The sequence below is a fragment of the Camelina sativa genome, chromosome 15 (genome assembly GCF_000633955.1).
Source record: "Camelina sativa cultivar DH55 chromosome 15, Cs, whole genome shotgun sequence".
Taxonomy (NCBI): Eukaryota; Viridiplantae; Streptophyta; class Magnoliopsida; order Brassicales; family Brassicaceae; genus Camelina; species Camelina sativa.
Genome location: NC_025699.1, coordinates 26,201,449 through 26,213,780, shown reverse-complemented (window position 1 = coordinate 26,213,780; position 12,332 = coordinate 26,201,449). Strand labels below are relative to the sequence as shown.

The window sequence follows — 12,332 nt, the reverse complement described above, 5'->3', positions numbered from 1 at the left end:
AACAGGTTATGTCCAAAATCCAGATAAGTATGAAAATGACCATACAATTTGTGTTGAAGTGATCAGATTTGAGAGGTGTTGGGTGAATGGTTAAGTCTCATGAATGGATCAGGTTGTCAGAGATTTGAAAAGATTACAATCTGGGTAGGTTTACAGTGAATGGGAATGGAGAAGAGTACCCAGAGTCGAAGTTGCAGTCAGTGAGATTTTCTTTGTCAAGGTGGAGTTTGCTCTACAAGGTGACTTAAAATCTCTAAAAGACTTTTGTAGACGTTGCAGGATTGTGCAAGAATTTGCAAGTAAGTGTAAGAATCTACAAGGCTGGCGCAAGGTGACTGGGGTTAGGTTTTGCATTGAGAAGGGAATCAGAATCTGTAAAGTTTTGGTTCGCCTGTTTGCATCTACAGAGATGATTTGGTGGATGAATCTTTTGAAGGTTTTCACTTGCAGGAAGTTTAAGTGTTTTGTTGACACTTAATAAGGAAGCACGTGAGTATAAGGGGAAGATTCAAGTAGATCTCTGTTGGTTAAAGATGCATGTTATAATAGACAAGACTAGTGGGTCTAGCAACATCATTAAATTTCTCAGGAAGGTCACTTACATGGAGGTTAAGTGAGGGTTCATCAATGGTGAAGACATGTCAAGGTGGTATTGATGGATGGTGAGAAAAGGTATGATATTGGTACCAAGTTTCTTCTTGGTAAGATCTGCAATTGTGAAGAACTATTGCAGGGTTATGTTACAGCAGATGTGGCTTCAAGGATTCTAGATTGAAGCACTAAAGGCTGTTACTGGAAAACTAGCAGAGTTTCAGAAGCTGCTGGTTGGACATCCGTTTTAACATGAGGTTGAACAAGAGTTTGTACTGTCAGATCGTACAAGCTGGGTTCAAGAGTCAGTTGGTTAAACAGATGGGATGTAAACTCAATCTCAGGAGTAATGCATTGAGTTGAGATTGTTTACATGATGAATCAGGGATTGTTTCAGGATTGAAGCATGTATGATTCATGTGTTCTGCATGGGATTCAAGGAATTTTTGTTCAAGCTCGGTGCACATGAGAGGAATCAAAGGTCGGCCAAGTGAATCAGGTTGCAGACGGATACATATGATATACAATCATAATAAGAGGTCTATGGCGTTTCTCAGAAACCATGGAAGAGGTTGTGTGATTGTTGTAATCGTGTTCTGAGAGGTTGATTTCTCAAGCTTTATTATTCTAAAGGTTTCAAGACCAAAGTTTCACAAGAAATTCAGGTGTTACCTATGGGTGAATCAGAAGTTCTGGTTCTAGGTGGAGCTGTTGTGAGAAACAAGGAGAATCAAGTAAAGGTCTTCATAAGTGTTTCTAAGATCAGGAGAAACAAGGTTGAAGAAGATGATTCGTGTAAGGAATTACACGAACTTGTTGGTTGTGACAAACCATCCCGTTGACCCCACTAGCCCACCGCTAGCTTGCCCCCATAGGCCCGAAGCTGGCCCTGCAGGGCATCGATCCTAACCCCTCACCGTGGAAATGGAACTATTCATCCAAATCCACCAGTAGGTTATTGGTGCGCCAGGCGTTCCTCGAACCCTGGTCCCCACCCTTTAACAACCTTCCCACAGGACAAGCTGTCACCAATTGCTTACAGAAACTAAATTACGGAAAATAGATTGAACATAAAGAGTTTGATATAAATCTAGACAAAATCCACCATCTAAAATGAGAAGATAGGTGCCAATAGCTTCGCTGGTGCCTTGTCTCGATTTCCCATTAGTAAGTAGTTTTCACTTGAATTTATGGTCTAGATCGTAAGGAATCCCTATACGAAATTCATTACATGTACATTAGCACCGCCATCAATCCACGAAGTTTTGGAAGAAACATGAGTAAGATTAGATTCGAAAAAGCTTACAAAACCCATATGATTACCTTTCTTTTCGAACCATTCTCTTCTTTTAGCGCAATCTTTCTAAAAATGTCCAACCTTTTCACAAAAGTTGCACCTGTAATCTTTCTTTGCTTTTTTCTTCGGATTAACTTGATCGGATTCATTCAATTGTAGGTAGTGCTCTTTGATGGATCTTTTTATGCCTTTTCCCAACTTTAGGTCCATCTCCTTGAACATAATGGGAAACTTTAATGCCTTCACGACCAAGTCTAGCCTCCTCTTGGACTAGTTAATTAGCCAATTCATTAGATGTCCACCTTTCATGAATTGCATTATATTTGATCTGAAATGGTCCATACTGAGGAGGTAGTGAATTTAGGATAAATTGGACAAGAAATGAATCGTCCACACTCATTCCTAAATTCTTTAGTTTAGCCGCAAGGTTGGTCATTTCAATGCAATGTTCATGCATAGACCTTGTCCCATCATACTTAATGGTTGTAAGATCTGCAAAAAGTTTCCCTGTAAGGGATTTGTCTACAGTCTTAAATCGTTCTTGTATAGCTGCTAGATAAGTTTTAGCTTTATCTGCATCTGGAAGGGAAGTATTAATATTGCTAGCTATTGTCATTTTTAAAAAACATCATGCTTAATCTGTTCACTTTCTCTCAAGCTTTATGGAGATCATTTTCTTCCTCAATACTAATTATAGTTAAGGGATCTGACTCTTCTTCACGAAGTGCCAAATCCATATCTAGTACTCCTAATGTGAACTTAACTTTCTCTTTCCATTCTGAGAAGTTGGTTCCAATGAAGATCGGAACAATAGAGATCATAGATGGCAAACTAGCAGGAAATGATGCTTTAAGTGAGGTTCAAAATTTAAACAACACATTAACAAAATTATTGAATGCGTATGACTTCAAATTATACTGCTTCTATAGGTCGTCATTATAATATATCCTAAGGTCGTAGCTTTCAAAGACTTTTCTCGAATGATGTATCAGATTAATTAAGTTATTTGTGAATATACTTAATTAACTCACATACAAACATTTTAATAAATTATTGATCATGTTTTATGTCAATAGCCTATCTGTGGGTAGCTAATTAATACATAAACATATCGAAATTTAAATATTTTGGTTTTCTATGTGTAAATCATTATAAGATAAAACCATTACGGTGATATCAATTTCTTATTATGCACATTAAGAGAAACCAATCTTTTATCACTTATTATTATTATTATTATTATTATTATTTTTTTTTTTTTTTAATTTGAACAAATATTGTAACTTGAAGCTTAAATAAACAAAAATTCAAGTGTACAAACATCATAACTTAAAGCTTTAATTTCCAGTTTCTTAAACCGTAAATCTATTATTTTTAATGGATTAGTTAGATGTTCATAACCATAAGCTTTGATATCACATGTTAAACATACTTTAACATGAACCCCAAGATCTTAAACATCTATATTAATCATATAATATAATCATAAAAAGGATTAAAGTAATACCTCCAATGATTATAGAAATGATGCTCTTATGAATAGTTTCTTGAAGCTTTCTTCTTTAATGGCTTGAAGATTTGAAAGGAACTAGTAGATGATCTTTAGGTGGAAAATAAGGTTTCTCTCCCCTTTCCTATAAACTCTTTCTTTAGGTGTTGTTTTGTTCTTGTGATGATTTGTGATGAAGTAAACCATCTATTTATAAGGGAGAAGAGGACCTTACTCCTCATAAGGATTTTGTCTTCTAATTTAATCTCAACCATCTATCATAATAGAGATGAAGATATTGGTGATAAAGATGAGGACAAGTGTCTAGCATTGCTTCAAACACAACATGCAACTTTATACTTGTCCTTTTATAAGCATAAACATGTCATATAGCTTAACACTTGTCATTTTTGATTCCCAAATTATTAAAACAAAATATAACAAAGCTAATTAAATAACCTATTAACTAAAAGACCACATACAATAACTATTTTCTTACAACCAGCTGCTCGACAAATTGACCACAAGAGTTTGCGAGAATATTATATAGTGAAGCAACGCAACAACAAATGTTTTGGGGCTTCCAATTCAAAAGAAGAAGAATAAAAAGCAATCTGAGAAATGGGTGGCATTTCTTCCACGGCCTAGCGTGCGAAAAAATCAAATGTGAAACCATCTAATATGCTCAAATTTTTTAAGAGTTTTGATACAAAACATTTTTCTACGATTGTTATTGTTTTAAAGTTGGAGAATAAAGTGGCTTCATTCTTTCTCTTTCCTTTGTTCAAAAAGTGGCTTCATTCATTCTCATCTATTCTTTCTCATCTCATCTATTCTTTTTCTTTCTTTCTCTGTATTTATGGAAAATCTTTGGCTATTTATAAAATGCAATGAAAGTTTCCTCAATTTTGACACTAATATATCACAATTTTGGTTAAATTAGGGATTGTTTCTTTTAGAGTACAGAACAATTTTGAATACATTCAACCAATATATTTCGATAAAATAAAACTAAATAAACAGTATTTTGTGATATTGGTAGGGTGTAATAGGTGCATGGATTATACATAAACAAAACATATTATTGATGTTGTTTTGTCCCATGCAAAGCACATGCTAATACTAGTAAAAGATAAAGCATCTTCTCGGATAGGACTAGTAGTACTCATGGCTCGTAAACCGCTAAAACAGAACCTTACTGACGTGTTTAACTGACGACGTACGATTGCGTGGATCATTTTAAGAAAAACAAAAATAGAAATAATTATAATTTTGTGTTGATATTCACGAATTATTTTATCTCAAGAGTATTTTGTATATTTTTTTTTTTGTTATAAAGCGTGCTCAGCATATGTTGGGCAAAAGCCACTTTATAAGTATTCCGATTCCGTCAAGTATCACTATATATATATACCTAATTTAGACTCATTTCACAAACACATTAATATTTCTTATCTATTGTGTGCTATGACCACCGCCTGCTCGATTGGTGATCTGATCTAGCCAACGCCCTGTCTTTTACCACTGACACATAGACCTCTAACCTGAATACTTCGGCACCTGCCATGGCTGCCGCATCCCTCCTCTGTTCTCACATCTCTACTATCTCCAGAAAATTTTCTTTCACAACCTTTGATGTTGAGTGTTGACACCTCCTATCTTATTTTCTCGCCCACATCGTCTTTACCATGCAGCTAGGCTATGCTAAGAACTGGTTCTGTACCAGCAAAAAACGCCATGAACACCTTGTTAACAAGTATCATTGATGCAATGATGCTATTGCTGCCTCAGGTGCCATCGCAGCCGCCATGTAGCTGTGCAGCCAGCAGTGGATCATCGTACGTATCTATGTTTTTTAGCCAGCACCTCGAGTCCGATCAGAGTTCAAGACGCCACAAAACCACAAAGGATTGCGGCCCAAGGTTCTACGATGTTATAGCAACAATGGTTTCTTATCAGACCGTATTGGACTAGCCCATTCATCATTTGACTAGAACCAATGGGAGATTGTTGGATAGACAAGACCAATAAGAAAAGGGGAGTATAGAAGGTAACCAGCATACTTTGTGCGCTCTGCCATAGATCCATTTGTTATACCAGAGACTGTGAAGGCGAAGGTCCATTGGAAAACAAAAATCCGTAGTCACAGCGTGAGTCTTCTGGAAAAGAGCTTAAGCCAAAGAAGTTTTGACTTACACCAATGAAACCGTTAGAAGTTGTACCAAAGGCAAGAGCAAACAAAAACAGATAGTATGAGATGGCACCTGAGGAGCATCAATGATACTTGTAAACAAGGTGTTCATGGCATTTTTTGCTTGAACTGAACCAGTGCTTAAACAAAGCAAAACCTAGCCGCATGGTAAAGAAGATGTAGGCAGAAAAAATAAGATAGGAGGTGTCAACAGCAAAGGTTGTGTCAGAAAATTTTCTGGATATAGTAGTGATGTGAGAACAAAGGAGGGATGCGACAGCCATGGCAGCTTCCGAAGTATTCAGATTAAAAGGTCTATGTGTTAGGAACAAAATAGGAAAATAAAAATTCAAAACACCATTTGATGACAATATTTTACATGATTGCTATTTTCTTACTCTTCATTCTTGTTCGGCAAATCATCTATAAAAAAACAAGGAGCGAGTCGCATGGAGTTCCAAATTTGTTTGGTATCTATCCATAAATAAACAAGTTGCCTAGTAATTATAATGGAATATGATTCTGTGAAAGAATTCTTTGATTTTAAAAATTCCACTAACATCACTTTCTTACAATTTTTTCAGTGAATCATATTCCGTTATAATTTGTAATAAATAATGAAATGATTTTGATTAAAAAAAGAACAGAATCAAATTCCAAAACTATGATGGAATATGATTTGGGGCATTTAGGGATGTTGTTGTGGGTGAAAAAACTCATCCCAGCCCAAAAATACCCATCCAAAGAAAATCCGAATTTTAAAAATCTCAACAGGTTTTAAGTCTTGTGGGTAAATCCGAACGGATTTTATGTCTTGTGGGTAAATCTGTGGATACCCGATTTTTTTTGTTTTATCTGATGTATTATATTTTACATTATGTATTTTTGTGTCTATAGCTTTTTGTCCAAAAACAAATGTGATTTATATTATATATTTTGTGTATTTTATTATATTGGTGACAATTTTCAAAAATTTATAATCTCTAATTAGATTAAGCAAAAACTAAAAGCAAGTTCTTCAAAAAAGCGCTCAATATTGAACACAATAAACAATCTTAATTTGAACTAAAGTCTAATATCTATATCTCATTATACTATGGCTGTCAAATAGAGAAATAAGAAGGAAAAAAAAACCACATAACAAATCAAAATTCACAATTCAAAACTCTAAATCAAAATTGAAACTTGATTCCACCCAAAATCAAAGGCTGTAATTTAAAACCAACCTAAAAAATGAAAAATCAAAGAGGAGTAGTACATGAGAGGTGTTAACAAAGAGAGGGTCACGACTCACGAGAAATCCACGAACAAACCACCCAATTCATCAATTAAGAGAAGCATCCACCGCAAATCACCCATAGAAGCTCCATCCGAAGATGAAACAACGAAGAACACAAGTACACAACTGATTTGATGTTGGAATCAAGTGAAAGCAATTAGACTAGGGCTATTATGAATAAAACAGTGTCGTTTTAATAAAAAGGTTTTAGAAAGAAAAAAAAATCCGATGGGTACTCATAGTCTTATAGGGTAAACCGTGTAAGACTATAATGTTTTGGGTACCCGCCCGTTTTTACCTACTTTTTCTGATTGAAAAATAGGTCTGAAAACTCTACATTATTTATGGATTTCGGGTACCCATCGGGTTTTAACCCACTTTTAACATCCCTAGAGGTGTTAAAGCTAAAATAAAGAGTTGAGAATGGGCTTTGGAAAGTATGGTAAGTTTGTATTTGGAGAATATGACTTTTGGAGCATCTACTTTGGAAATTATCCAGGCTATGCACAATCCTAGTCATTGGCCAGCAATTATAAGTTACATTGCTCCTCTTATTCTTCATGGTAAAGATAAACCAAACTGGTTTCTTCTTTTTGAACCAACCAATTATAACACTGGTGCCTTTCTGATTGCAAAAAGTGTTACTGTGGATCTGAGACTGTCTTCATATGTTGCTCGTGGATTCCCCATATGGCTGAAAGGTCTATTTGAACTAGCCATCTCTTACTGTTTCATTGACCAGTCTTTTTTGGGTTTTCGTTTATATATCTATACATCTTTATTATATCTATAGTTTTGGTTTTGTCGTTCAGGCCATCATTAACGGCAGAACTATTGTGTGTTCTTAGCCCAATTAAATCATAAATAAATTGAACAGTGGTCTAAGAACATTTTTTTTGTTCTTCAATTAGAACTGATTTAAAGCTAGTTCTAATTGAACGTGGCAGTACCTCATTGGTTGAGATTTTTTGGAAAGAAAGAAATTTTTTCATTTTTCATTTCACCTTCTGTTCCTCTTTCTCTCCAACAACCTCTCCAGCTGAAATCACGATTCGAGATCTACGGTTCAATCTCCCGGATCCGAATTGACAAAGAAGGGTTTGGATCCGTTTCGTACCGCACCGTGGAGTCAGCAGAAGCAGCCATTGCTGGTAGTCACGAGCCTTCTTTTGGTATCTCCATCGATTCCAAAAAGGTAACTAAAAAATTCAACGATGGTTCTTTTGAGATAGTTTGTTGTAAAATTTGGGGAAGTAGACTTTGATTGGAGTGTACTTTGTGTATGTGTGTGCTGCAGGTGGAGGTGGTTTGGGCGATGGATCCGTTGGTGAAGGTCGGTGATTTGGTTTCAATTTGGTGAAACAAGAGGATTTGGGAATTAGGGTTTGAAATTTGGATTGGATGATAATTTGGTTAAGTAGGATGATGCTTCTGTATCTGGAAACGAGATTATTTGGGGATTAGGGTTTCGATCTTTAGTTATCAATCAAAAAAATCGTAGCTAAGTAAGAATCATTGGTTTGAAACTGAATGTGGGTTAAGCGAAAACTATAGGATTATGTTATGTTGTGGAAGAATCTCAGCTTCTTTAGGTCATGATCTTGCTAGAGATAGTGATTAAAAATGTTTTAACTAAATAGTTGGTGTTTACTAGAATGTAAAGGCTTTGGTGCGTTTATTGATTGTTATGTAGTTAACTAGTTTGAGGATGTCCATGAAGCAGGTGTTCAGCCTCCTAACATCTCATATAGTGGATCAACAGTCAATGCATCAGCGGATACATCTCTTCCCAACAATCCTATGGGACAGATTCCTCGGTTACATTTCCCTTCGTGCAGTGACATATGTGACTACGAACTGGAGAAGTTGAACAAAGAGCAAGGGACCTTAAGGAAAAACTTTGAAGAAACGGTTAGTTTGTTGTTGTTTAGTTTATTCTCGGTAAAATCTAATCTTTATTCAGTTTTCTGTCTTCTCTGCTCACTGTCTTGTTGTTTGTAAACAGACATTAGAGTTGAAGGCTGAACTCGAGAGAAAGATGGCTGAAGCACGCAGTGAGTACGAGTGGAGCCTTTAGGAGTTTGATAGCCATGAACAGTCTCTTGGTGAACGCTTACAAGTGTTCACTTCCGCTCCCAACATCCAACGCAGCAGCAGCAAGCAGTACAAACGGACATGACTATGAATTCAGCTGCTCCTCCTTGACCCTTAGTCACAACAGCGGAAGCTCCAATTCCTTCAGGTCCTCCTTCGCATTTCCCGCGCTGCAATATGCCTCAACCGAGACCGATATCTCAGCAAGCAGTACAAACACGAATATGAATTCAACTGCTCCTCCTCAAGGCTCAACAACAACAACAACAAGAGTTGTATGTTTGTTTGTTTTTTTAACATTTTATTTACAATGTTTTTTTGTTTAATAAAAATTTGGTATTGTATTTTGAATTATAGTACAAGTTTATAAGTTTGCAATTTAAATGTTATTTTAAAAGTTTTTATAATTTGTAAAATGTTTATAAATATTATATCTTTATTCTAAGAACATTAAAATTAGTTCTCCCATTTTTTTAACATATGATCTTAACTACTGATTTTAGATTATTTTCACTATATATATAATCTAAGAACACAAAAAAAAGTTACCCCATTAATTATTGTCGTTCATAGTTAGAATAGAATGTGTGTTCTTGAAACTTCTCGGAAAAAACAAAAAGAGAAGACTTTTGGGTTTTTAAGCGGTGATTATATCTATATAATCATTTTTTCTTTGGTTTGCTCTCCTTTTTATCTTCATTGACATTTTTAATCTTATCAAATAATTTCTAGTATTACACTAAGATATTCCTTTTACTTATTTACTCCTATATATTACCCTCCTTTGTTTTTCTTTTAGTGTAACTTTCCTTCCCTTTTCTACCTTTTCTTATGGCTGACGAACTGTCGAATAATTTGCAATATATGGTTCTGGGCCGAGACGATCCAGAACTGTTTATTCCCCATGTAGCATATGCTGGAGTTCTAGCTAGAAATTGGGTTAGTTTGATTGGGCGTCCTCTTAATACCAACGATCAAGAGCTTATGCGTGTGATCCTTGCTTTGCGTAACTCTTGGGGTGTATCTGCTAGGGTTCATGGGCGTGTGTATTTGTCCAGTTTCAGTTCCGTTCGGAGTTTGAATTATCAGCAGTACTCAGAAGGGGACCTTGGTTGTTTAATAACTGGTTTGTGTATATGTGGATGAGGCGTAAATATAGTGCAGAAAATAAATAACACAAGAACTTTGTTAACGAGGTTCAATTTTTCCTACTCCCCGGGACCACGTCCACATTTCAATTCCACTAGAACAAGAAAGCAAATACAACCTATTTGCAAACGCGTAAATTAAGCACAATCCTCTTAAATCACCGCTCTGTTCTATAACATGAAATCTTAAAGATAATTCTCTAGCCTTAACTAGACTAACACCAAGCCTAGATTTAAACCAAGATAACCTAACCTTGGGCTAAACTCTCCCTGAGCCTAGACTTCAGATCTTCAACTCTTTTGAGCAACCTTTACACATATGCCACACCGACGAACAAAGAAGCTTGATCACACAAGCACCAAACCGCTAAACTAAACCGCACACCAACAGAAAGCTCTCTAAGCTCTTTAGTCTTCTCATAAGAAAAATACTTTTTCCTTTTTGCTATTTTCCTTTTCCTTGCAAAACTCCAATTTAATCAACCAAAGAAATAGTAGTTTTCCTCTTCAATTTATCCTCAAACCGTCATTTCAATATTGTCTTCTCAAACCTTCTAGAAACTTCTCAGTCACATAAAACAACAGCAATCATGTATCACTTCTTGTATCACACAGACACTACTTCAAACAGACCAATACATCTTCAGTTTGTTGCTCTGCAAAGGTGGGAAGACTTTCCTGAAGATGATTTCCTCACCTTTATTGATTTTTGGGTCCAAGTCAGAGGTATACCCTTACCTTATGTTTCTGAAACAATTGTTAGGTTCATTGCTAATAATACACTTGGTGAGGTTGTTGAACTGGATTTCAATGAAGAAACATCTACACAAATTGCTTTTATCAGAATTAAGATAAGAATTGGAATCACAGACCGACTTTGGTTTTTCAGAAGAGTCAGATTTGAATTAAGAGATGGGGCAATGATTGGTTTTGAGTATGAGAAACTCATAAGGATATGTACCAATTGTTGCCGCATCAATAATGACTCTAATCATTACCCGTATCATGCTCCCCTGATCTTTCATGAGGAATGTTTAGAGGTTCCAGCAGCTCCTGAAGAGAGAGAGGGTTCCAACCATCCCAACGCTCCTGAAGAAAATCATTCTGATCAAAGTTCTGAGTTATCCTCTTACTCTCCCATCTCACAACCACTGATACCTACTAATCCTGGGCCTAATCTGGAAGAATTTCTAGCTGTTAACCATCTTCAAAGGTGTCCTTCCTAAAGCATAGCCTCTTTAAAAGTCTTATCTGATTCTAAAATAGCTAAAGGAAGGAGAGCATTAGGAAAATGTGAAATTGGTGAGAGTTCTAAGCGCAAGAAAGGGAAGCAAATACAAATGGAGCTTGCAAGAAACATTAGCCAATGCAGAAAGGATCCAGGAGTGAGGTTCTATCCGGTTGATCATGAACCTCCATGAAATTTAAAAACAAGTCAATAATCTCAGAGAATTAGCAAACACTTATCTCTGAGATTTTACTTTTGGTTTAAGGTTTTTAGTTTGCTTAAATAATAATCTCTTCTCTTTAGATTAAGACTGTGGATGCTTATTACATCTATTGGTGTACCTTGGTTATGGTTTTTTTGTTCAAGGATAAAGGTCATGGAAGAAATTCATGAAGACCTTTGGATGAAATCATTTTGCAGATGCGGAGGTGGTGTGTAAGAATCTATCATTACTCTTGGTTATGATGTATGCTTTAAGACTAGGTACAATGATCTTCATTGTATGGGAGGTGTTATTGAGAAGTGATGGTGATGGGCTTACTTCACTATCTTCCAACTAATTATAGTGGTTACGTTGTAAGTTAAAAGAAGTTTGTTCTCAATTTTGCTGTAATAACTTTGGCTCTCCAAAATAGTTTCTCCATTGATGGATGATGATGTAACTTTGATATCAGATATAAAAGGAATTTTTTGGGAAAAAAAGAAAAAAAACAATTTACAGTATAAGTATTTGGATATGATCGTTAATGGATATGGTCATAATATTACTGTTTGTCTATAATCAAGATGGTCAATATTGGACAAATTTATATAAATGTCGATAACCTATTTTTACAGCTCTATTTATCGATGGTTTTAGTGTTTTCTTTCCTATACTGCTAACCTGAATATCGCATCAAAAAAAAATTAATAAAAAAGTTATCGACATTCACAATAAATTCGCATAGTCAAAAATCGAGTCCTAATGTAGAAACAGTTAAGTATTTGATTAACTACTAATGGAAAGACGTTTGCT

At 35.5% G+C, this 12,332-nt stretch overlaps 1 long non-coding RNA gene and 1 pseudogene across 1 annotated transcript; one reads left to right on the top strand and one right to left on the bottom strand.

Moving 5' to 3' along the window:
• Positions 1,587–3,575, bottom strand: LOC104747576. Its single transcript, XR_002035583.1, has 3 exons — positions 3,396–3,575; positions 1,915–2,231; positions 1,587–1,804 (listed from the first exon to the last, which is right to left on the bottom strand). It is a non-coding gene; the product is annotated as an uncharacterized LOC104747576 (long non-coding RNA).
• Positions 9,773–11,315, top strand: LOC104748810 (annotated as a pseudogene).